General features: G+C 40.8%; 1 protein-coding gene and 1 long non-coding RNA gene across 2 annotated transcripts in view; one reads left to right on the forward strand and one right to left on the reverse strand.

The window, feature by feature from the left end:
• TMCC3 (transmembrane and coiled-coil domain family 3) overlaps positions 1 to 24,125 on the forward strand; it is a 134,440-nt gene that overhangs the window by 3,926 nt on the left and 106,389 nt on the right. The gene's annotated exons all lie outside the window — the stretch shown is intronic.
• LOC125324724 lies at positions 15,257 to 21,444 on the reverse strand. Its single transcript, XR_007203108.1, has 3 exons — positions 21,030 to 21,444; positions 16,478 to 16,592; positions 15,257 to 15,336 (listed from the first exon to the last, which is right to left on the reverse strand). It is a non-coding gene; the product is annotated as an uncharacterized LOC125324724 (long non-coding RNA).

Genomic DNA, 24,125 nt, shown 5'->3' on the forward strand with positions numbered 1-24,125 from the left:
AGGAGTTAATTTATTCGGTCTCAGCAGTCTTTCACCAGATCACTGAAGTCCATATTAGATATAAACTCTCACTTCTGTCTGCTTATATTACCTCTTTGAATGTCAGCTCTGTGTACCTTGTTCATTTTCACTGGGGTAAACAAATTCACATGTCAAATACTGATGGTGTTATTTCTTCAGGCAATATGTACTTACACTTGGAAATTAATGAAAATCAAATACATCAACAAGAAATTAGTATTTAGGAACAACGAAAAGAAGAAATTAGTATGAGCAGAATATACTGAAAATCCAGGTTGGACTAAACAAAGTCTGTAATGAAGAGGAAATTGTGCGCTACTTCTGTTTTTATTATGCATAATTTAATACTCTTAGGTGGGTTTGGGCTCTGATACTCAGTAATCAGTAACTACTCTTGCAAGTACTAATGGGGAAGGAAAGGAAACTGTCTGGCTTATTAATGTTCTGTTTAATTAATAAAGTAGCGAGGAGGGACGAATATACCTTGCCAGGTACAGAACAGTGCTGTATCTTGCTATAAAATTTATTCATCAGGTGTTTGAGCAGAATGATGCCTTTATTTTTACCAAGTTGTCATTGTCTGGTCTTTACAACTTGTTGGGCAAAAACTGGGACAATTTATGCTAATGGGAATGAGTGGGGAAGAAACGTGCCCTTTTGGTATCCTTAGCTGCTCAGAGAGTGCCTTCAAATGATATCTAATACTGTCAGTCAAAGACTAAATTTGGTTGAGGTAAGGGTTGAGGTAATACAGAGATTTTCCTTTTCAGCTATTTTAGAGTCTCTACTATTTTGAATACCCTCAGGGAATACAAAATGTGTTAGCAGTTAAATCCATGACAACAGATAACTTACTTAAGCATTAGATTTAGCCGAGTTAACGTGCAGTCAATTTAACTGGCTAAGACACAGGCCAATGTCCCTGGCACGAGGAAGCACTGAAGTCCCTTGCTGCAAGCACAGCAGAGTGGCAGTTCGAACAGGGGTCTCTGGCCTTTGGGAGGAGCAGGACAGACAGACAGTCGAAGATTTCTTCTACAGTTGAGCAGGCTGTGACTGGGGTGAATTTAAGTGGATTTTAGGGAATTTGTAGTGAACTTAAGTGCTTGCAGGTGTTTAAGTTTTAAGGCCAAAAGATCACATGATGTGCAAGTGATGTTCAGTGGAACATCAGCATCGTTTTTGAAGGACTAGAGAGGATTTCCTGCCTTTACCTCAAGCACTCCTATTTGCTAAGGAGTTCATTTTTCCTATCACTGCCTCTGCTGTAGTTTTTTATGGTGATTCAGCTGATTAGCAGTAGGATCCATCTCTGCATCCATGATGCAAAACCAGACCAAAATGGAGTCAAAATTTTCCAGTGCTTGAAAAGACTTGAAAGTAGCAAGGATATAAAGGGGACCAAGGCAATGAAGATGAGACTTCAGGCTCAGCAGTGGTGTGGCAGACAGTAGATGATGGAAGGATATTTCATTCTGCTCAGCTATGTAAATTAGGATGTTTAAAAGATAGGGTGAATTTCCTGCAGTTTTAGAAGTCTTAAGCTAGAAGTGTCATTGTGGTATAAAGAAATGTCAATGGGATATCTCAAATATATCTACCATCTAGTTAAAATCTATCCTAAAATTTATTTTCTTAAGATTCTAGAGTAAATTTCTTTGAGGGTGGGCAATAAGGAATCAAAATGTAATGGAAAGTCAATGGGGTTTATGTATCAAAGTCCCTCGGTTCACTTTCTAAAATGGCATGTAAATGACTGGTGTGCTTTCAACTGTCTTACCAGTCATACTTTTATCTGCCACCTCTGTTGATAAGCAGAGGAGAGCAAGGCATAAGTGACATGGGGAGGAAGAATCAGAGTGTGACAGATTGTTCAGTCTCCGTCAGCAAAAGAACTGGGGCCATCGAATGAAACCATCAGGACCCTCAAGTTCAGAGCAGACGAATGTGCTCTGCATTTAGCTGTGAGATTCCTGGCCACTGGGTGTTGGGGGGAGCACGAGTTTCCATGGATTCAAATTCACACAGAATATTCCCCAGAGGATAAAATGAACACTGCTGGCTCAAAAACCCCTTGACCTGCAGATCTCCAGCAGCTGGAAAGTATTCTAGGGAGCAGCATTACATGGTTTTTCTAGTCATGGGAGTCTTCCCAAGACATCCACTGTTGGCCACTGTTCCAACCAAGATACAGGCATGGATTTAATATGAACCAGTATATTCCTTACCATCTAGCAACAAAGAACTGAGCTTTGTTTTCTGCTGAGCTTGCTTGTGAGATATTGAACCTGTTGGAGTCATACCTTTGATTAAGTGTGTCAGCTGAGAAAAGTTTTATGAGTCTGTGTTGTCTCAGAGAATGTGTGCATAATTTGAGATTGAAATTGTGAGGGAAAATAAATGGAGGAAAGCTAAGATCTCTTAAATATGTTGGTTTCACTGAACTAAAACCAGAAAGATTTGACTAAAGTAATTTCTTTTGTCCAAGATTCCCATTCAGGCCAGTGGTAGGTCAGAATGGCTGGTTGCATGTTTCTCGAAAGCTTGCCTGTGCCTGGATGAACATTCCCTTTCCTCTTGTTCTGAGGTGGAGACAAGGCACATTCTAGCATAAAAACACAGAGAAGGGCCAGTTAACATATTTTCCTCTATATGTTCTCCACTGCTGGAATGTTGTCCTAGTGACAAGACAATGAAATCTTAACGTTAAAAAACATATATGAAAAAAATAGGCATGGGGAAAAAAGGGAGAGATGAGCTGATTGAAGAGTAAGTAAAACTTCAGAAGTTTTGATAGTCTCCAGTTGTAAGGTAAAAATGGCTAAAGCTCCCCTTTTCTGCCCTGCTACAACATCTGTGCATTTTACAGATCTCATGTGGCATCAGGACACTGGCTCTTTGGTCACTGTTTTCCTGCTTCTGAGCAATTGATCTTAAGCCACTGTAATGTAAGTTAATGTAGTTGAACCTGACCTTGAATGCCAGAAACCATCATAAAAGGAAATGCTTCACTGGCCCATATTATTCTTATCAAAGCTGTTTTTAATAGAAAATTAGGTTTTTATTAAAAATACCTAACAAACAAAATCAGGAGAATATATTTGTGATGAAAATATTATTATTCCCATTAAAAAGTGACCTCTATTTGAAAAAAAAGAAAAAAAAGGCTTAAGTCTCTTTATTCTCTATGGGAAATCAGTCTTTTGCAGGAGAAAAAGAAACACTTTTTTTTCCTCAACAGCAATACGGTTTTAATTCTTGATAGTTTGATTCAGATATTCTACTTTTTGTCCGGTTTTTTTTTGTAAATTAGTTTGTATATATATATCTGGTGGGGGGTTTTGGTTTTGGTGGCTTTTCTTTGTTTGTTTCTTGGGATTTTGGTTTTTATTGGTTTAGTTTGGTTTTTTTGGTTTTTTTTATTATTTTTCATCTTGGGCATTTGCTAGCATACAATTATTCATACCAGTAGTTGAATTTGCAAGTCTCCTAGTAGTTCTCCATTCTTTTCAGGCATTCTAAAAACTGTTCTGTTACACGGTCTCTTTGTCTTTTCCAGCTTATTTCTGGACAGATGAATAAACACGCTTTTTAATGCATTTCAATTATCTTACTTTTTGTCAAGATATACTTTCAGGTAACACAATCAATTAAAACTCCATTAACTGTTTAAAAAGGACATATCCCCTGGTGGCAAACCTTTGTTACTGGCCTACTTGAGATAATGAGTGTGAGTAGATGTATGATAAATATTGACTTGCTCAAAAATAAAGGGGACTTTTTTATCCTTTTTCTTGCTTTTTATGTTTAAGCCTTAAGAGATATACTTTCCATTGCATTTTTATCATTTAGATTCAATCTATTTGGATCTTCCTGAGAGTTAGAGCCTGTTTTACATTTAGTGTGGCCAGCAGGACCAGGGCAGTGATTGTCCCTCTCTGCTGAGCACTGATGAGGGCACACCTCAAATCCTGTGTCAAGTTCTGGGCCCCTCGCTGCAAGGAAGACACTGAGGTGCTGGAGTGTGCAGAGAAGGGCAACACATCTGGTGAAAGGTCAGGAGAGTGAGTCGTATGAGGAGCTGGGGGTGTTTAGCCTGGAGAAAAGGAGGCTCGAGAGCAAACCTTATCACTGTCTACAACCATCTGAGAATGTCTGTAGCCAGGTGGGGGTCAGCTTCTTCTCCCAGGCAACCAGCACAGGACAAGAAGATAGAGCCTCAAACTGCACCAGAGGAGGTTCAGGTTGGATATCATGAAGAATTTATTCATTGAAAATGTTGTCAAAAATTGGAATGGACTGGCTGGAGAAGTGGCTGAGTCACCATCCCTGAGGTGTTCAACAAACAACTGGATGTGGCGCTAGTGATATACTTAAGTTGGCATGGTGATGTTCAGTCAAAGATTGGACTCAATGATATTTTCTTTTTTCTGTTCTCTGATGCTGAAAGTTGAGGTTTTCAGCACCACTCGCTGCTGCTGGGTCAGCTACTTGTCTGGGCAAACTGGGCTTTTGTGGCTTGCAGAACACCTGCACAGGAGGGCAGCTGAGCATGAGACTAACTGAATGAGAGAAAAGAGCAGGGAAAAGGTCCTTCTGAAGGGTGATGAGTGTTATATTACATGAATAAATTTAAATTTGTTTAAATTACTGGGGAAAAGTGTAGCCAGAGAGCTTTCTAGGCTGCAGTCCCGAGTGCTGTCATTGCAGAAACTGAGTGGAATGAGTTGAAGCTGTGAAGAGTAAAATGTCCCCAGTCTTGGGTGATAATAGAAGCCTTAGTTTTCTGATAGTTATTTATCATTCTTTTTTTTAATGTGTGATTCAAGAGGGTTTTTTTATCGAAGAGTAGTTTTTAACTTAGTCCTACAACAGGTGACTTGTTTCAACTACTGTTTTCAGATCCTAAAAAGTAGGAGTGCGGATTTAGCAAGCGAGAATGTGTATCTACATATATAATACTCGGGTAATTCATGCATGTTGAGACAAAAATGACAGATTTATATCCTAATACACTGGCATACCAGTTCTAGGGGTGGGACTGAGCAGTCAAGACTATTGTACTTGGCACCTCTGCTGCCAAACTCTACAGAAATTGAATAACTGAAGAAAAAGGTGAAGTTACTTTAATTCAGTACTCTCTTATAGAAACACAGCAGTGGTGGAGAATAAAGGAATCTGAAGTCCCTGGTAGCGGATAGTAACCTAATGTAAATCCCCAGGCAAGTTAAGTTAATGTATTCTCGGCATGGTGCCTGGAGTAGGATGGGGGGAGGAATGGGAAGGGATGAATCAGCTCTGATGTTTTGCAAGATCCTTCCTTCTAGTTCAATATTGTCTTGTTTTCTTTGCCTATATTTATTCTTGACAGGTGGTGAGAGAATGTTTTCATTAAAGAAAAGTTTCCTAGAATTGCAGAAATCATATAAAGTCTCCTGTTTCATACCAACATTCAGACTTACAATTGGCCATATTCTCTTTGCCAGCTCTTTAAATCTTTGGAGTTCCGCAATGCTGCCTAAAATCCTTTTTTTTCCCTGGGCCCCATTATCCAGCAGTACAAGGCAGAGAGCATAGAAGCTGTCAGTCTTGCTGCTGACCCATGCACGGAGGAAGAGCAGCTGCCTGCAGGAGTCCTGGGCAGCTGCAGTTGGGTTGAGCCTTGTCCCTGACACCGCAGTCACCCTGACCCCAGGTGGGCTCGGGGCAGTGCCAGCATGTGTCCTGACCTACTTTTGCATTGCTTGATGTTGAATTATGGATCCCCTATGACATTCTTTCGCTAGAGTCTCTCAGGTACGGGTATACCGTTTTAGAACTGCTGTCAGGAGAGGGCAAGCTGGTGCTTTGACAAGCTGGGCATAGGAAACAGTGCAGTAAGAATGCTGCTGTAAGAGTAACACAGGTTATTAGCACTTGCAAAGGGTGCATGTGCCTCCTTTGTGCACAGCTGATGGAGCCAGGATAGATCCCAATGCTCGGGGAATAAACACATTAATGTTTGGGTGGGGTAGCTGTGCCTCACTTTATATGTCCTCGAGAGCTGGCAGCTCAAGTTTGTTGGAACCTGCCCTGCCTGCCTCTGGTTTCCCAGTTGTGGTTCCTCAGCGAATTTGGATGAGTATATGAGGGATGACTGTCAGACTGTAGCACTGTGGGGACAGAGGAAAAATGACTATCTGTACCTGAGAAGTCAGCCAGACAGCTCCCATTTCCAGCTCTAGGTCCAGGGACTATATGTGGACCAGATTTCCGTGTGTGAAGTGGGACAGGGGAGAGGAAGAGGAGCTGCCTGATGAACCAAGTGCTGGTGTCATTATTCTTAGCAATGCTGAGCACACTGGAGGTGGTTTTTGAATGCTGGTTCTGGTATGCTGATCCACCACCTCCAGAATAGCCTGCCTGTAGCAAGTGCCCAGGTGTTCAGGCTGGGTTTTCTGCTCTCTGTGATAACTACATTTAGACAGAATACAATTTAGAAATGGAAGACACAAATCACTAAATCATAGGCAATCATGGCATTGAATCAAATGAAGAAAAAGTAATACTTTCCCCAATCAATTCACTTGTTTCTTGCTTCTGGGGCCCATTTTGATTTCATAAGCGCATTTTCTTCCTTGGCGCTGTTTCTGTAGGAGTTTTTAAAGTATGTATGTTCTTAGTATTTTTGCTGTGCTTGAGGTCAGCACTGTTAACCTTACTCATTTGAATGGTTCAGTGTCCCCTGGGCCAATACAGTGATCAGCTGTGGCTGCTCCACAGGACAGATTTTGGCAAACAGTTTTAGAGATGCTAATGAGGGTGGTGGAAAAGGAGAGATACCACATGGCTGAGTGTGCATTAAAAACCCCTTGCCTTGATGTAACTTACTTCTTGTAGGACTTCTCATCTTCACAGTGCTTATAAGCATTAATGAATCCTCATGACACCACCGTGAAGTGATGTAAATATGTATTATCACTACAGTACATGGGAGGGAAAGAGAGAAAATTTTCTTGTGCAAAGATTGCCAGAGAAGCTAAGTGGAAAACCAATAGTTTTAAATTACTGTCTTATCCAAGACAACTGGAAACTGCCTTTCTAAGTTGCTGTGTTGTAAAAGCATACACTTGTGTAGGCACATGCATCAGTGCTCTCCTGAACAAAGAAATGTTCCCTAACTAGTGCTTGGGAAACCAGTGCAACTTTAAAATAGCAGAATGATTCTGCAGGAAAAAGCTGTGAAATTTTTATATCTATCACTGAGCTTACTAAGGGTTTTTTTATAGACTGTTTAGCAGTTTCGGACTTTTCTCATGTGATTTCTCCTTCCCCACAACTCAGTTTGAAAAGAAGGATGGAGGAGAGGGAAAGGGGAAAGGGACAGCACCTGCAGAATATGCGAGGAGTGGGCCTTGGGCAATAATTGGGAGGAGAGAGCAGCTGAAGTGGGTGGTTTGGGGCTGAAGATGCCTGACAGAGCTGTGGTGTGAAAATTCAGCCATTGGAGGAAGTATTGCTGGGACCTTCAAGGACTCTTCTGCTATTTCTGCTGGAGTTTCCTTTCCTGGTCACTGTAGGTCCTGGTCTTTGTCCTCTCCTACTGCTTGTTATTGTCACACTTTGCAGCCAATGCCATTTCAGTGTAATTCGACCCTTGCTGCATCCACCTCCTCCCATCTGTATTTGTTCTCTGCTCCTAGAGGCTCCTTGGCAACCTGCCACATGAGATATAATCTGCAGCCTCACGTAGAGAATTACTGTACTCTGACCTCCTCTGTATTGCAAGCTACTTCTGCTTCATAGGGCTTAATCCTGCAAAGAGCTAAACACAACTTCAGCTAGGCACCTCTATGGAAACTGCCTTCCCACAGGTGGATTTATGGTTAAGAGCAGGACATGTCGAAATACATTGACCACTAAAGGGTAGAAATCGGGATGATGAATTAAGTTTTGCAAGTGAAGTCTGTAAACTAATTCTAGCTGTATAAAATAACTTTTTTTTGGAGGGGAGGATCTTTTGTGAATAAAAAGCTAAGGTAAAAATGAAAATCTAGTCAGGATTACCGATGCAAACACCATAAGGTATTTCTTTTACTGGAAGTACTAATGTTTTTTGATCAGCTGTCACTGAACATAATTCAAGACTTTTATATATGTATTTATATAGCATAAATCTAGAGATTCATTGGGAGTAGTATCTTGTAAGACAAATACTTAGGTATACTGAAGAACTAGGACACAGATAATTAAGTTTCTGATCAAATTAAGTATCTGCATATTGAAATATCCATGAAAAAACCCTTCTGAGGCATTTTAAATGGCATAAAACTCAATAGCTGTATTCTGGCTGATTCTGATGTGCATTGCTACTCACCTTCTTGGAGCTCTACAGCCTGACACCTCAACTTGTTCACAGAAAGAAAGGCTGATCAGTTTAATTTGCTCGCAGTAACATTGTTTCAGAAGCTATAAAGGCCATTTTTTCTGTACCTTAGGTAGCTCCACGGTAACTATTTCTGTGGGCACTTCCATTTTTGCTCTCCTTCCAAAGGAGGTGCTCCCACAAATGCTGTTTTCCACCTTCAGTCATACTGCTGTCCTCTTGGGGTGCATCCACCAGTGTTGCATCCTTTCAGAATTATCTCCAGGCTCTATGACTGGCTTCTTTAGCTCTGGTCCCTGTCTCCTGCTATGTGGTTGTGTAGCTCTTCCTGATTCCCTCATGGCTACTCTCTTGTCCCCTTCTCTGGCTTTCACTACTGGTCCATGTTCTCTGCAGTCAGTGGGCTGAAGCAGGTGTCAGTTTATTTCTTCCCCCTCTCCTTTCACTACACCCCACTTTCCCACTTCTTTCTCGAAAGGCCCCTCAGAGCCATCACCTTTGCATGGCATTGCCTTGTGTACAGGACTTTGGGTACATCTCTCTCTCAGCTATCTTGTATTGCTAGGATGCTTTTCACATAATGAGGTGTGAAAGAGGGACAAAAATTATTTAAAGTGCTGGATTAGGTTAATGTTTCACCTGTTTTCCTGAAAACAAAGGGGCAGGCAATGTCCCAGTTATCACAAGTGCTGTATTTGAGAATTTTCTGTTAGCTAGGGGGACATGCTGCTACCCAGGAAGGAGACTCCTGTGATACTTTGACAGTTGTGAACCTTCCTATGCTCTCTGTGGGCTCTTCTCAAGAGGATGGGCTGGTCAATGAGTGAAATGTTTGGTTTTCCCTCAGACTTCGGTTGTGTGTCTTATAGTAAGTCTGTTGCCTCCGTATTGTTGTGTACTTCTGTGTTTGGGGTAAACACATGGGATTGAATTAATATTGAGAATTTCTGTGTAGTCCTCACCTGTATCTAAAAAAGGGGTACGTGAACTCGCATGCTGAACTTAGTCTGTTTAAGTACCCTGCATTGCTACAACAGACTAAGAATTAGCATCTGCGTGTCACATTTTTGTAGTACTAGCTTAAACTAATTGAGCTGTGTATGATTTGCCTTCTGGACTTTCTCTCTTGCTAAAAACAAGTGATGATTAGTGCCAGTGTAAGTTAGACATGAGTAAAATGTTGTTCAGCTAAACAGCTTGAATAATGCAACAAAATGGTGTCGTTTTGCGTGCCTATTCAGAGCACAGAAAATCAATCTGCTTCCAAAGCTGGAGCCCTACCACTAGATTTGTGGGTTTCTATAAATTCCTGACTTAAATCCCAGTTTACCCTATAGTTACTATAATCATGCTATCCAGCCATGAGCATGTAAACTGCACAGATTATATTCAGGAATTACATTATGGAAATGCAGACAGGTCTGTTTAATGAGGTACAAAACCTGTTTTGCATGAAACGTATAAACTTCAATTATCCATGTGACACAAAGGATAATTTGGATAATCTAGCTTTCAGAACATGGCAGGAATATTCAATACGATGAGCATTAAGAATAATGACCTCATCTGGGATAACAGAAAGCTGGTATAATTGAAGTGCTTCTGTGTTGGATTCAAAGGATTTAATAGTATTTAATGTTTGGGCTCCAGTTTGGTCACTGCTGTTAGTGTCCACCTAAAAAAGATCAATAAAAGTCAAGTGGATACAAGAGCTTCTCACTGCTCCAGGTAGTCTTCAGTTAGCTATGACTGGGGACAGAAAAAGAGAATTTGATAGCCTGCTTGTCAAAGAGAGCCAGTGGGCCATCTTTCCAGCAGTGTACTTGCTGACTTAAAAAAAAGAAAGAAAAAGGTCTTTTTTCGCTAAAAGTTGTATTTTAAAGTTTTAAAGAGAAATACTTCTCTCTTTTTGTTAAGATTTGAAGCTCAGGATGTTTTGGAACATTTTTTCTTGCTCATTTAGAGAAAATCCCACTTCATTTGAATTAATTACTGCTCCTGTGGTGATATTTGAAATAAAGACTATCTTGGATGATCAAAATAGGGAAAAAAAAGACTAAAACTCATCATATGAACCTTACTGGTAGAATCTTATTAACTCTGAATGCTGATATTCACAAGTTCATCCATCCTCCTGTCTCCCACTATCACTGTCTTTTGGTTTTTAAATGCACAGAAGGTTTTTCAGTCAACTGCAGTTGAAATAAGCTTCCCATTACCTTGCCAGAATGGTAGGGATCAACTCAAAATCATCTGAGTCACTACACTCTGATGAGATCTGTTTTTACATTCTTGGTATGAAGTAGCATATTCTCCCATTTGAAATACAAGTAAGGTCATAGTAAGTGAGAACATCCTTGTGTTGATGTGCGTGGACAGTTCTGGTGTCTCTCCAGCTGTTTCACTGAACTGCTTTGTATTCTGCCAGGCTGTGTATTGAGTGTGTCTTCTGCTCCATGGGCAGAGTGAATAGAGGAATCCAAAGAGATGCATCAATGAATAGATGTTGTTTGTCTGTCAACATGCAGCCTGGGTCAATTCACTGGCAATTGCACGTCCTGAAGTCAGTCTGTAATCTGACAATGGTTTATCATTCTACCATGCAGTGCACTTGGAAAGGGGTCTGTGGCCTATCCATCATCTCACTGGCTTTTTGAACACTTTAGTCCATTGGCTGAAAGGGTGCCAGTGCAAGGTCACTGCTGGAATGTAAAGCTAGATCAAAAGTACCTGTAAGAAAGAAAATATCTGAAGCTCAGGTAGTTCTGCTCTCTGTCCCTAATTCGTTCTTCTGCGTAGCATGTGGTAGCTGGAGGTGAGTGAGCCATACTCTGTGGTGGAGACTGCAAAAGTAACAGTGGTTTAAAGGCCTTGCACTGTTTATAGTAAAGGACTGCCTGAAAACTGAGGAGTTCTTTGCAGGGCGGGAGACTGGCTGGATACAGAAGATCAAGGGAGACCTGAACTCATGGCCTTGCTATTTTCAGATCAGTTAGGCTCCTACATGAAAACCCAACAGAAGGTTCTGCAGTCAGTGAGTATTTATTTTCTGACCCATTTATTTTTCTTGTGCTGTGTAAAACTGACACTGTACCCTGACACACAGCCAGCAGCTGGTTCTCTGTGCCCATGGGATTTGGAGATTCAGTAGGGTCCTTATCTTTGCATTCAGGAAGTTTGTTAAGAATCACACTCTTCTACTATTCTCTTTCAGACTGATGTAATCTCCTTTGTGTAGGTGGCTTTATGTCCCTTTCACCATTAATTTAAAATGGTGGCCAGGTCTAACATAACACAAATTAGTAGACACACGGTATCTCTGTAGTTCATTTTACCATAACCACTATGAATTTCCTGTGACTCTTGCGAAGACTGTTTTTACCTGACAGCTTGTCCTGCATATTAGATGTGAACCAGAAAATTACTTGCTAGAAGTGTCTTGGTTGGCTTGTTGCCATGCACAGAAAAAGAGCAGAATCTTTATGGTCTTACATGCCAGAGGCTGTGTAAAGAGAGGACAGGTCTGGCTGTTACACACACAAACAAATTTTGAAATGGGTGTTGTGGTGCTTGAACAAAAGTATCTGAGGCATTTTGGTTTTCAAAACAAAACTTAGCAATTTCTGAGAAAATAATATATGTGAAAGTACATATGCCAATGGTGTGCACTCTCACTGTATCACTGAGGTTTCTGTAGGATGACTTTATTCACTTAAATTCAGTGGGAGCTCTATGGGTTTTTGTAGAGCATAGAAAATGTCAGGGAAAATCCTCTCAGGTAATGTTTTAAAGCAGTGCCACCTTATGGTTCATTTCAGAATAGAGATGTTTGGTGTCCCACCCTTGCAAAATACCATGTGCATCTGTCTGAGCTCTAACTTTCTTCTATAGTGACCTTCTGTGTTTCTGATCAGGGGAGCAGTGGACTATACCTATCACTATCAGGACTAATTGCAGAGAAAAAAATGCAATTGTTAGCTTGCTTCTCAAAGAAGAGCTGTTCCCTCTCTGCAGTTAACATGGCTCTCATGGGCAAAAAGTCATGCTCCAAGCCCATTCCTTCCAGATTCCTTGTATGACTGCCTAAGGCTCCTATTTGTGCTGAGATGTTGTATTCCAACCCAATGCCACAATCTATCATCTTGGTAGCTGCAGCCCATATTCATCATTCCTAGTTGTGCAGTCCTGGCCTTCGTGCCATGGTAAATAATTGCTGTCTGGCCAAGAGCAAGAGGAAAGGCTTTGAAATTCTGCATCACTGTTGCTCACCTAAATCCAGGATCCCTAAGCAGGGTGAGTTTCATGGATCTGATGTGACCGTGCATCCAGGGAAGATGATCTTAGAAAAATCCTTGTAGAAAAAACTGGTTCTCTCAGTCTCTTCCTGCTCTTGTTCCAGCTTGTGGCAGGACTAGCTGCTGTCTGGATGCCAAAAGCTTGTCAGAGCCTCTTGGTTGTGTGTCTGCTTGAATTCCCTAAGAAGTCAATTATGCATTGACATATGCTCCTGTGTTAATTACAGCTACTGCTGCAGCTTGGTGACCTCTTTTGTCTGCAGTAGCCATAACAGTTTGCAAATAATTCTGGCTATCCTGTGAGAAAAGTGTCACTAAATTACAGGAGAAAAAATCCTGAAGATGCTTTAATTAAATTTTAGGTTTAAAAGTAGCAGTTTCTTCCAACAACTGCAATGCAGAAGTCCCAGAAGTGGTATTAAGAAAGATGGGTTTCTTTGCTCTCCTGCTGAAAGCAGAGAAATCCGTTTCTCGGGGAAATTACTATTTGAGCTGGAATGAGAAGTGACACAGGGATGGTTGTGTTGGGTGCAGCTGGGACTGATGTTCAGCTGTTACTGCTCTGCTGCTCAGTGCAATTCACACAACCATCACCACTGCCATCCTCAGTGTTGACCCACCACTGGTTGCAGTGGGATTAAAATTAACCAGGAGCCATTAGTTAGGCTTTGACTCTCCCTGTTGGACTAGTTTGTTCATATACAGACCTTTCTTCTTTCCTTTAGGCACATAGACACTACACAGCATCTTTACTGAGCATTGTGCAGAGATGGCCAGCCCAGCACGACTGTTAAATTCCCTCAGATTCCAGCGGCAATCCCATGCATTATAGAGGACAATAAAGCTTAATAATGAAAATCACATCATTAATATTAGCTTAAATATAGCTGTTGCTATAAATTTATCTTGTTCATAAGGTGTGTATGTCAAGTCCTGTGGCTACAAAGAATACTGTGGAAACTCCGTTTCCTGTGGTCTTGAGCCTTTTCATTCCTAGGCTTTAAAAAACTAAATTAAACTACTATTTTCTGTTCTCACCATGTATCCTATACAGTTCCCATACTTTTTCATACAGCCTTTGTTCTGTCAAATATTTTGACAGCGACATACAGGATGCCTCATTCAACTTATTTGGTCAAGAAAATCAAAACCTTGGCATCCTTCACTCTGGTGTTACAAAATACACAGAGAGCGCATCATATTTGAGATCTCCAGTATCTCTCTGGTTGGCCTGAAATCAGCATTAGAAGTTTATTACAGACATATAAACAGACTGATCCTGGAAATCTGATTTTCATAGGGAGCTAGGCTAACTAAATCAAGTCGAAAGTATGGAAATTACAACCAGTGTAAGATGACAAACCTGAAAACTGGAAGAATATGGTGATAAGAAGAAAAGAGTTCAAAAATGAAGGTGATGCTACACTAGCTGCCTGGGAAGATCGTGTGAAACCCTTCACATCACTGCCTTCCATGATTCAAGGAATACTGCAGTGTTTACTTCTGAATGGCTGAGCTCACAGACTTTGGTCAGGTTCTTCTTGGGAACAGACGGTTACAGCTTTGCTGGTGACAGGTTCAATGCCAGCACCATGCTGAACGCCAGCTGAGGGTGAGCACAATGTGGAACAAATTTGCAATGTACCTTGAATTGTCTATTTCCATAACACTTGGAAAACCTGTGCTGCTCTGCCTCAGGGCATCCATAGCAACTTTATTACATGATATTGGTTTGTCAGACATGCCTATGATTTATGCTTCTGCTTGACATTGTTTCTGCTTAGTTGATATTTCCCTTTCATTATAATAAAGCTTTTTTTTCATCAAACAGTGACTGTATGTGTTATACAAAAATGAGAGAACTCACTGACATGGAACTTAATCATGTTTCTCTGTGCCCTTGATATAATCTTTCAACAGCATCAACACTTTCAACAGTGTATTCTCACTCCAATGCATGATGGGTTTTTGGTGTGACACAAACGATTAGATAGCAAAATGATCTATATTAGGGAAATTAAGTAACTACAACATTTGGAGCAGTTTCTGGTAAGAAATTTCAGTCGAGAATCAGACGACTTCAGACACATACAGTAGGTAATAAAAAACTTGTGAAATACCTAAACGTGTCTGACCATGTATAGCCTGCCATGACTAGCTGGTGTGCTGATTGCAAGGGCTAGATGTCAGAGCTCCCTGCTCAACAGGGAAAGCTTACTTAGCCAAATAGGACTCTGTGACTCTTAGGTGTATAGTGCTGATCATGCAAACATAAATGTTTGCATTTATGGCCTCTCCCACTGCATTTTACTTGTCCAGTTCTTTGAAAGAAAGGGGTTTAAGTTTTAGGAAAAAAAGTTGACTTCCAAAAATGAGTATATTCTCATTAGAAGTGTGATATTAATGGAGTAATTATTATAGCTTTGTTTTGAAGTCTCATTTGATTTATAATTTTAAGAGTGTAAATTTTTTTAATGTATTTTTGAGACAGCAGTTACTGGTGTGGCTTTTGTTTTTTTATAAACATATTTTATGAAGACAGAAGGTTAATTTTATAAAGTATTTCTTACCTTTAACACATTATGTTGCTGAATTTGAGAGACAAAGAAAGAAGCTTTTCAAAGATTCTGCCAGAGTCTTTAATGCCAGGTTTTTCTATATGAAAGAAAACATTTAGAAAGTGTTCAGGATTATATAAGTAGAGAAAGTGGTTTTTGGTTTGCTACGCAGTACAACCTCCTAAGTTCAGGAGGGCTTACAGTTGTAGGAAGACTCATATTGCTGGCAAGGCACCACATTCCACAGGGTCTTCTAGTGGTTTTTTTCTATCTTTTCTTTCTCTTCCTGATTTTTCTTATGTCAGAAAGAGTAGCCTTTTATCACAGCTGTTTGTTTTAACATTCCCTGGCATCTAAGAACGGTCTCAGGTATAAAGCAGCAACACAGTAATTTTCCAGCCCTCTCATTGGTATTCATGGCCAGGTATAAAGATGGGCTGACTTTTACTTGCCTCCAGCATTATCTGCAGCTTCATAACATCTCCGATTGCCAGCCCTGAAGGTTTGCTTACACTTGCATACAAGATCTCACCACTGTATGTGTATATGAGTGTTGGTTTATTTCTCTACATTAGAAAATCTCTCAGCTTTGTGTGAGGTGAGGAGACTGAAAACCATGCGGTGTCTTGCTAAGGCTTTTTACATCTGCCAAAGCATTGTAATTTGTGACACCCAGGCTGTGATCCAACTGTACCAGCAGTAAATAACTTGGCTTATTTTTGTGCTGTTTACTTTTTAATGCATTTGCAGCCTCTGTATTGTTTTCACATTTTTAAGAAAGGATTAGGTTTTGGAAAATTGTATCTGTATCATAAAAAGAGTAATGCTGATTTTCTCATACTTTTTACCTCAAAGGTGCACAAACGTACAAGGGTTTGCACAAAGTGATTAAACATGCAGCACAGACAATGATGTGCTATGCATGCTTCTCATGTGAGGGCATTTTGTTTCAGTTACACCTCTTGGTGCATTGTCTGGAAAATTATTATGGATGCTACAAGCTGTGCAGGAAAAGAGGTTCTGCTAATGGGCGTGGGTAATTAATGTTATGTCAGCCTTCATGCTTGTATGGATCCTCCTGCAGGATCAATGTGTGATGTCAGTGTGAATCTGGGTGAGGTGCTCAGCCTGTGAGGTGGAAGTGGCAGGCATAGGGTCTAAAATGTAATATAATGCTTTGTCTTGCAGTTTGTTTTTCAGAACTCTGCAGTAAATTCTACCACTTGAATGCTCTTCACCTGTTTTTATCTTTCTTCAAAGCCCTGCTATGCTCGACAGGAGTGCATTAGGATGGAGAGACTTGGATAGTTGAGCTTTCAGCCTTCTGCTCTGTTGCATCCTTCTAACACAGTGCTGCAAGAGAAAAAGAAAAATAATTGTTTATGAGGGAGATGTTACTAGGAGCTGGGCTCCCTGCAAGGGACAGGTTAACCCCATCTCCTTGCAGAAACCAAGCCTATCGCATCCTGTACTCTAGACTCTCTGAGTACCAGTAGACCAAGCTGCCACAAGCTCTGCATCTGCAGTTGCGATCAGTCCCGTTTGTTCTTGTACATTCAGTTTTCTCATGTTTAGGTTTCAAACAGCTGTTGCACTCTGAATCCAAAGCTTCCAGAAAGCCATGAGGTACCTGATGACTTCAGTGGGCTCTAGGGCTGCTCTAAAACCTAACTTCATTCCCTCTAAATGATTAAATGAATTTACTTGGATAAATCAGCAAGATCTCCATGCAAGGTACAACATATGAGCCCTTCTGCTTTACCTGTTCTGAGAGTTATTGCCTCCCCTCAGATTAAGGGATGCCATTTTTTACCAAAGTTAGTCTGTGGTATAACACTGTAATACAATATTCTACTTTGTATAGATGTATTGAGTACAAACACTATATGTAGACATATAATTGCAGCAAGACCTTAGTTACTCAAAGACCCACAGAAGTCAAACAGAGTAGTTTTTTCTGCCATCTCTAATGTGGTTTCAGATTAGCCCCTTACAAGAGACAAGGGCTCATGTTCTTCCCGGCAGGTTCTTTGTGGATCTTCAAGAGACAGGCTCTCTGCATCAACTTTTCTGTGAACACTGCAGCTGGCAGACAGGTAGATCTGTATACGGTTTAACATGCATAAAGAGAGAAATAAAGTGCAGATCTGCATGTACACTGCCCAAAGACACCAGTGCCTTCAACTGGCCAGGAGTGTTTTCTAAGACTTTGGGGGCTTTGAAATGGAGCTGGAATATTGGGAAACTCATGGAGCAGGGAGTTTTGCCTTTATCAGCTGTGGTCAGTTAAGGCAGGTGCTGCATTTTGACTTTCAGAAAAATTCACTTGCTCAAGCTCTTGCCAAGTGTTTAGCTCACCTGGGCTCACCGTGTTGCTTACAGGCACTTGCTAGACCTGTTTTCAAGGACAGATGACAATATTCAGAGATGTGAATATAGATTGTCATTTGAAATTGCCATGAGCTTGTAAATTCATGCTTTTTTAAACTTTATAAAAATAACAAAATCACATTTATTTGACACAACAATAAGGATGCACAGACTCAGAATCCTCTGTGCTATGTTTATAAAAAGAGACTAGAAAGTAACCTGATTCACTGTAACCATCCCCTTTTCAGAAGAGCTAGAGCATGAGTGAGCTGTAACTGTATGGCTTTGGCCTTGAAACTGAAAAGATCAGCAAATAATTGCTTTATTATTTTTCAAAATCTTATCCAGTAGCACAGAATAAAACAGAAGTTCTTATGGGGAAATGCAGTGCCATTCTTTAGATTTAGTAGTGGGATTTTATTATATATTTATGGCAACTGTAGCTGTGGCTCTGCCACCTGCTGAGCCTGCATTGCTCAGCCAGTTATGGACAAAGTTGAGCTGGTGCCACTGGCCTTGGGCACAGAGTGCCCTGCCTGCCACATGCCTCCAGTGCCTGCCTGGCTGCCCAGCTTGGTCCTTCAGCGTGGGGCATCCCTGTGCCAAAGTGTACGTGACGAATTAATTTCCAGTGGACTTCTCCACTGTCATGCTCCACCACCCCCATGTCTGGGAGGGAGGTGCTTGGGGGAATACCAGCTGCCTTGGGCAGTGAGAGGATGCCAGTGTGGAGGCAAGAAGACTTCAAAGCGTGCCTTTGGGAGGTATAACGAACCTCATCTTGCGTGTAGTCTCACCAACCACAAGTTTGCTTCATCAAAAGAAGCACTCTTCTCAGGTCTTTTGTTTATACCCAAAAGAGGGACTGGTGGTCTGCAACCACCACAGCTCCCAGTCCACAGAGCATCCTGAGGGCTCTGTGACTTCCGGGGGGGCCATTACAGTTTTCTGAGGATCATTTGCCCTTCCTCTCCTGCAAAAAGAATGCCACGTAATGGACTCTGCAAGATATTTTGACATATTTTGATGCAAAACAGTCTACAGAAATAGAACAAGATCTGTTTACATTTAGCTAAGGCTAAAACTGGTTATTTCAGTTTCACTTTGATGATGCAAAATGACAGGACTGAAGGTATGACAGAATAAATCTCCGAAGATCATCCAGTTCAAAGATTTATTTTATACTGAACAGTGTACATCTTGTGAAAGATTTGATTATGATTTTCTGAAACAGTCTCTCCAAGGTGTAGATAGATGTAATCTCACTTTAAGAGCATAAGGGTAAATAATTATTTTCACCTACTCTTGCAGTTCAAAAGAGGCTGCTTCTCAGTTGCTGTTTGATCTGATTTCAAGGTCTGCCACAATGCAGAATTATATTTTTCCTACCTCTGCTGAGGACTCATGAGAGTTTTTTTCAGCTATTGCTTCATTTGAACAAAATAACAACATAACCTTCAGGCCTGGTATTCCTTTCTGGAAAATATTCAAAGTCCATTAAGTTATTAAATAAATCAGCACCTAGCAACAGATAGCTTAGGATAGATATGGATGCAATATGATGCAGTAATAAACAATTTGGCAGTATGCATATTACTAAATGTTTTTTACTGTGCTACGGGATAGCAAGGCCAGCTCAGCATCTGAGCCTTTTGATTGTTTGAATTACAGGTAGGCAATGATTTTAATTTTCTATAGTTCACAATGTTTCTGCATGATCTGGAAAGAGGAGGATCTTGCTGAATCAACTGCCTATTGTGTCATAGCATTGGCAGGTCATAAGAAGAACTTCCTGTTGTGATGGTGCAGTGCCTGTTTGGCACAACCAGCTTGCTTGAAGTGGAGGGGTTGATCTGTCTCCTTGTTTACCATTGATAATCAAGTGCTTAAGATCTTCAGAAGGTAAAGAGCTAGAAAAGGCCAAAAAGGTGTCAAAGATTTGTCTCTTCCCCTCCAGTTTTCATCTGGCTGAAGAATTTCACTGTGGGCAGCAGCAGTGACCAGTCTGTCCGGGAAGAAGTGATTGCTGGGCTTGGTTCACGAGGTGGATCTGACAGCTGGGAGTGCCGTTAGCTGAGCTCAGCTGTACCCCAAACTTCCTCTGTGACCCACAAGGCACTCATGTTGTTTCACAGTCTCTCTTCCCCCATAGCAGGAGAAAAAGCCACCACTGTCCTTGCAGGAGGGCTGGAAGGCTGCCCTCATTAGTGCTGGGAAAGACCCATAAACTACAAGTCAAAATACCATTTGTTGTCTTGCACATTAGAATACCTCACAGCCAGAACTTCCTTCTAAAGATGACAACAATTTATTTAAAGATGCGGTTCATAGTGATGTTCTTAGCATGGTTCTAAAAGGACTTGCTTGCTCCTGTTGCAATATTTCTAAGAGTGATTTGGTGAACAAGAAAGGGGAAGTTCTGAAAGCGGCTGTCTAAAAATTGCCATTGAAGGCAATTTGAATTTGAAAAACAGGCTCTGCTACTCTTTGTTAGCATCTTGTACTCCAATAAACCTAGTTGCTACAATTGTGGCAAGTATAACCATGATACTTGTGTGTCTCTAACACAGTACTTCTTTCCCAAATAGTGTCAGAGAGGAGCTGAAGCGTTTTATTTCACTGTACTATATGACTTAAATATCCTTTTTTAATAGCAAAGCTGGTAGCTTCCATTCATGTGTTTATTTGGGGACTGTTTATTTGGTTAGTTATATCAAATGATCTAGAAGTAAGAGCTCAACCCCCTGAAGATACAGCACAGTATTCAACACAAAAATACAGGAAGAAAATAAAGTTGCAGTATTTATCTCAGCATGGTTTTTTATACCAGATGAAATATTATTTCCATTTATAAGCACAAGAACTACTTTTAAAAAATATGCAACATTATCAGTCGACACCGAGGGGCCAAATACAAACATAAGTTTGGGGGAAAGAGAAGGGAAGGGGGATGTTGCAGTGAACTAGCATCCTTCCTCGTAACACCAGGAGTGCACATCAGCTCAAGTTATTGCCAAGGATTGGTGCTGCCTCTGTTTATCGGCTGCCATTTTACCTTAGTTTAATTCCTTCATGGAATAAAACATAAAGTTAAGTTAATCAAATCTTCAAAGATATAAAGTGGGACAGATTTTCTTCGAAGAGAAAAAGCAGATTTGGTGGCCCTATCACATTCCATATGAATGAGACATTAGTCAGATTTTTTGGTCTGAAAATCCAAAGTATAATTGCTTTTCTAGTCACCTTGTTTTATTTTGATTAAAATTAAAAGTTTTAAAAAATAATGGATTATTTTGTTGAGAATATTTTAAATTTTTTGTTTTGCTAGGAATTTAGATAATGATTGTTTTCACTGTGTAACAGAGCCAAATTCTCTTGGGGGTGGGAGAAAAGAAAAATATTGATCAATTTTTCACTTACCAAGACCATCAAGTGCTATGGCAATGATTATTCTTCTTATTATCTTGCTCAAACAGCAAAAGCTGATACAGGGACAAATTTTAGAGGATTCTGTGACAGGTGAAGTCTCCCAGTGTCTTTCAGCATCAGTAGACAGAGCTGGATGTTTTAAGAACCATCCCTGGGTTTCTGAAGAGCCTTCACATGACAGCATTAGGCAGAAACCATTTAAGAAAATCAAGATGCACCATGTCCCTGAGAGAAGTGTGTTAGCTGCATCACTTTGTTTTCAGCTCTTCACATTGTGTCAGCGGTTTCACTTCCTTTTGGTGAGCACTTTGCTCAGAAGCTGCTGTCTTTGTTATGCAAGTGAATAGATTACACCTAATTTTAAATGAGCATCCAGAATGACGTTTCATCTTCAAAGGTAGAGCTCTGGTGTTCCATCAGTGCTTTAACCACAGGTCTGAAGCTTTTGAGTAGCTCCTCCCCTTCCTGCAGAAATCAAAGGAATAGTTTCCTTTAGTAAAATGTCATATCAAAATGTTCCCAGTTATTACAGTCTTGTGTTGTTACCACTGTGTGTGCACTGATATGAGAGTTCATAAATAGCTTTTGTGGTATTGTATATCTTAGTGAAGCCAAACACGCTGCAGTGGAAACGCTGTAATAGCAGAGGGGAAGGAAAGAGTGTTGCCTTATCTGATGTGCAACACGTGCAGGCAAGCCCTTAGCTGTTTTTCCCTTGTAATTTACATATATCCCGAGTGCTGAGAGCCACACGTTTTCAGTCTTCAATTCTAATTAAGGTGAAGGAAAGAAAGGATGGGATGAACAGCACCGTAAAGTCTCTCAGCAATAGACTGTATGGCGTAAGGTAATGTCTTCTTCTTGATGACAGCCAGAAAAGAAAAGATATCAGGCAAGGTCTGAACAGATTGTATTGTCTTCTTAAATAAATTGTCTAAGTTCTGCATTTTAAATGATTGAAGCTAAAAAAAATTAGCTCACCTGTAGCCTTTCTTTTTTCTAAAACTTTTCCAGGCACCTTATTTTTGGACTGTGTCCTTCTTACAAGAACAGAGCTTTCAAATCATTACTGCTAAGATGTATTTCCTGATGTCTTACTGTCTGGTCTTCTGTTTCCTTACAAAACATCTGGAATCCTATCCTGAGGCACAGAAACAAGGTTGTTTGATTTAAATTTAATATTCTTTAACTAGTATATTTGCCCTCTTGTTTTGCCTGCCTTATGGGGATTGTTCTCAGATTCTTTGTATAAACTCTACAAGTACCTCAGTAAAGAGAAAAGCCCAACCTGTACCTTGGAGAGGACCACTGTGAGAGACTGACCATGATGCAGGGCAGTGTCAATTATGGGAATGTTTCTGTATCACTGGAGATAAAGCTATATGACTGTATACTTTTAAGCCACTTTAATCCAGGGTTATGTGGGTAAAAATACAGCTCTTAAAACTGGCTATTTTAAGCTGAAGCCATTAAACTTGTGCATGTGTATAAGCTCCAAGATGCGCGCAAAGGATGTTCTGAACAGGCAGATACGTCAGCAGACCACATTCACCTTAAGGACCGAATTCCTCATTCCTTTGCCTCCTATAGGCTGAGGTTTTTTCACATCCATGTGTAGTGAGTAACAGTGTTTCATACTGAATTTACCCAGAGCAACACAGTCCAGATTTTGAGAAAGTCAACGAGTCCTTAGGCTGACTTAGGCAGTCTAGATGTATTATCCTGCTTGTTATGAAACATTGTTTCTGTTTTTAGATAAGCATGTATTGCTCTACACAAACCAGAACCCATGAAATGATACGTGCTTTTAAGTACGTTTGTAGCATACGGGCTGAAAGGGGGAAAAGTACTTTTTTTCATTGTATCCAAACTGAATTGTCATGCCCTGCAGAACTCCCAGATTCTACTGATAAATAGCCAGCACCTTCATCCTCTGCAACAACAAACACAGCAACACTTTTCTGGGTGCCAGATGACCTTGCTGTGAATGAAGCTGAAGGAGTAAAGGGTGCTCGCTGTCATCTCTCTAAACTACAACAAGGTGGCAGCGTGCCTCAGGACATTGCTGATGCAGCTGGATCTAGCCAGCCATTAGCTGTCCGTTCTCTAGGACATCGTGGGGATATGTATATTCTGCATCTACTGCTGAAAAAGCACCCGTAGGCACTCAGGAGTCATAAGAGGAGATGCTATTGATTATCTGTCTGTGGTAGAATAATGGCCACACCAGGACACACCATAGGTCTCTTGTGACAATCAGTATCAGATACTAGAACACAAATTTAAGCATCAGGCTGCACAGGTGTGTATATACAGGTACAGTTATAGGTACATACGGAAGGGGTCACTACTGCTATAGCACTTGTCAGTGTTGTTAGGAGAGTGTTCCGAGCCAAGACTTACATCCAAGCTGCCATTCTTACTTGCTACTGATTCTCACCGCCTCCATGAGATTTCCACATTTTAGCCCCTTTATACTTTTGTCCTCCAGGCCATCACTGCCAACAAGTACCACAGTTGAACTGGGCCATGCAACAGGGGTGGCTTTTAACCACAGGCAGCTGGGGCAGTTGTAACAGGCAATAGAGCAAAGTGGATGGTGGAGAAAAGTTTGTTTAATTGGGTGCTAAAGCTGTTGCTCTGTCTGCACTAAATTAGACCAGCAGGAATCCTAATGTTGCATGTTCTCTGGCTGCTGGGAAGAACTGATTTAAATGCCACTGAGGGGTCCTCACGCAGATCTGCAGAGCATCTCAGTGTCACATCACATTTATTCCTCTCATCCTTTGCTCACTTTTCACACTTGCTTACCTCTGCTTATAGAGGAGCTTTTTCCATATCCTCAGCTGAAGTCCTGTGTGTGGTTCTGCACATACCAGCAAGGACTCACCAAGCATGGTGACTTCTGCTTCTGTCTGGAAAGATCTCAGGGCAGGAATGAGCATGTTTATGTGGGTATGCAGACCATGAGCAGTGCCCAGTACTCAACGGGAAAGGAGAGGAGGAGATCATGTTGCTTTCTTAACAGCATGTGTTGTCTCACAATGTCGCTCTGGCACCCCAGCTGCCTCAAGACACAGCCACCAA

Source organism: Corvus hawaiiensis, chromosome 4 (genome assembly GCF_020740725.1).
Source record: "Corvus hawaiiensis isolate bCorHaw1 chromosome 4, bCorHaw1.pri.cur, whole genome shotgun sequence".
In the NCBI taxonomy this organism is placed as follows: Eukaryota; Metazoa; Chordata; class Aves; order Passeriformes; family Corvidae; genus Corvus; species Corvus hawaiiensis.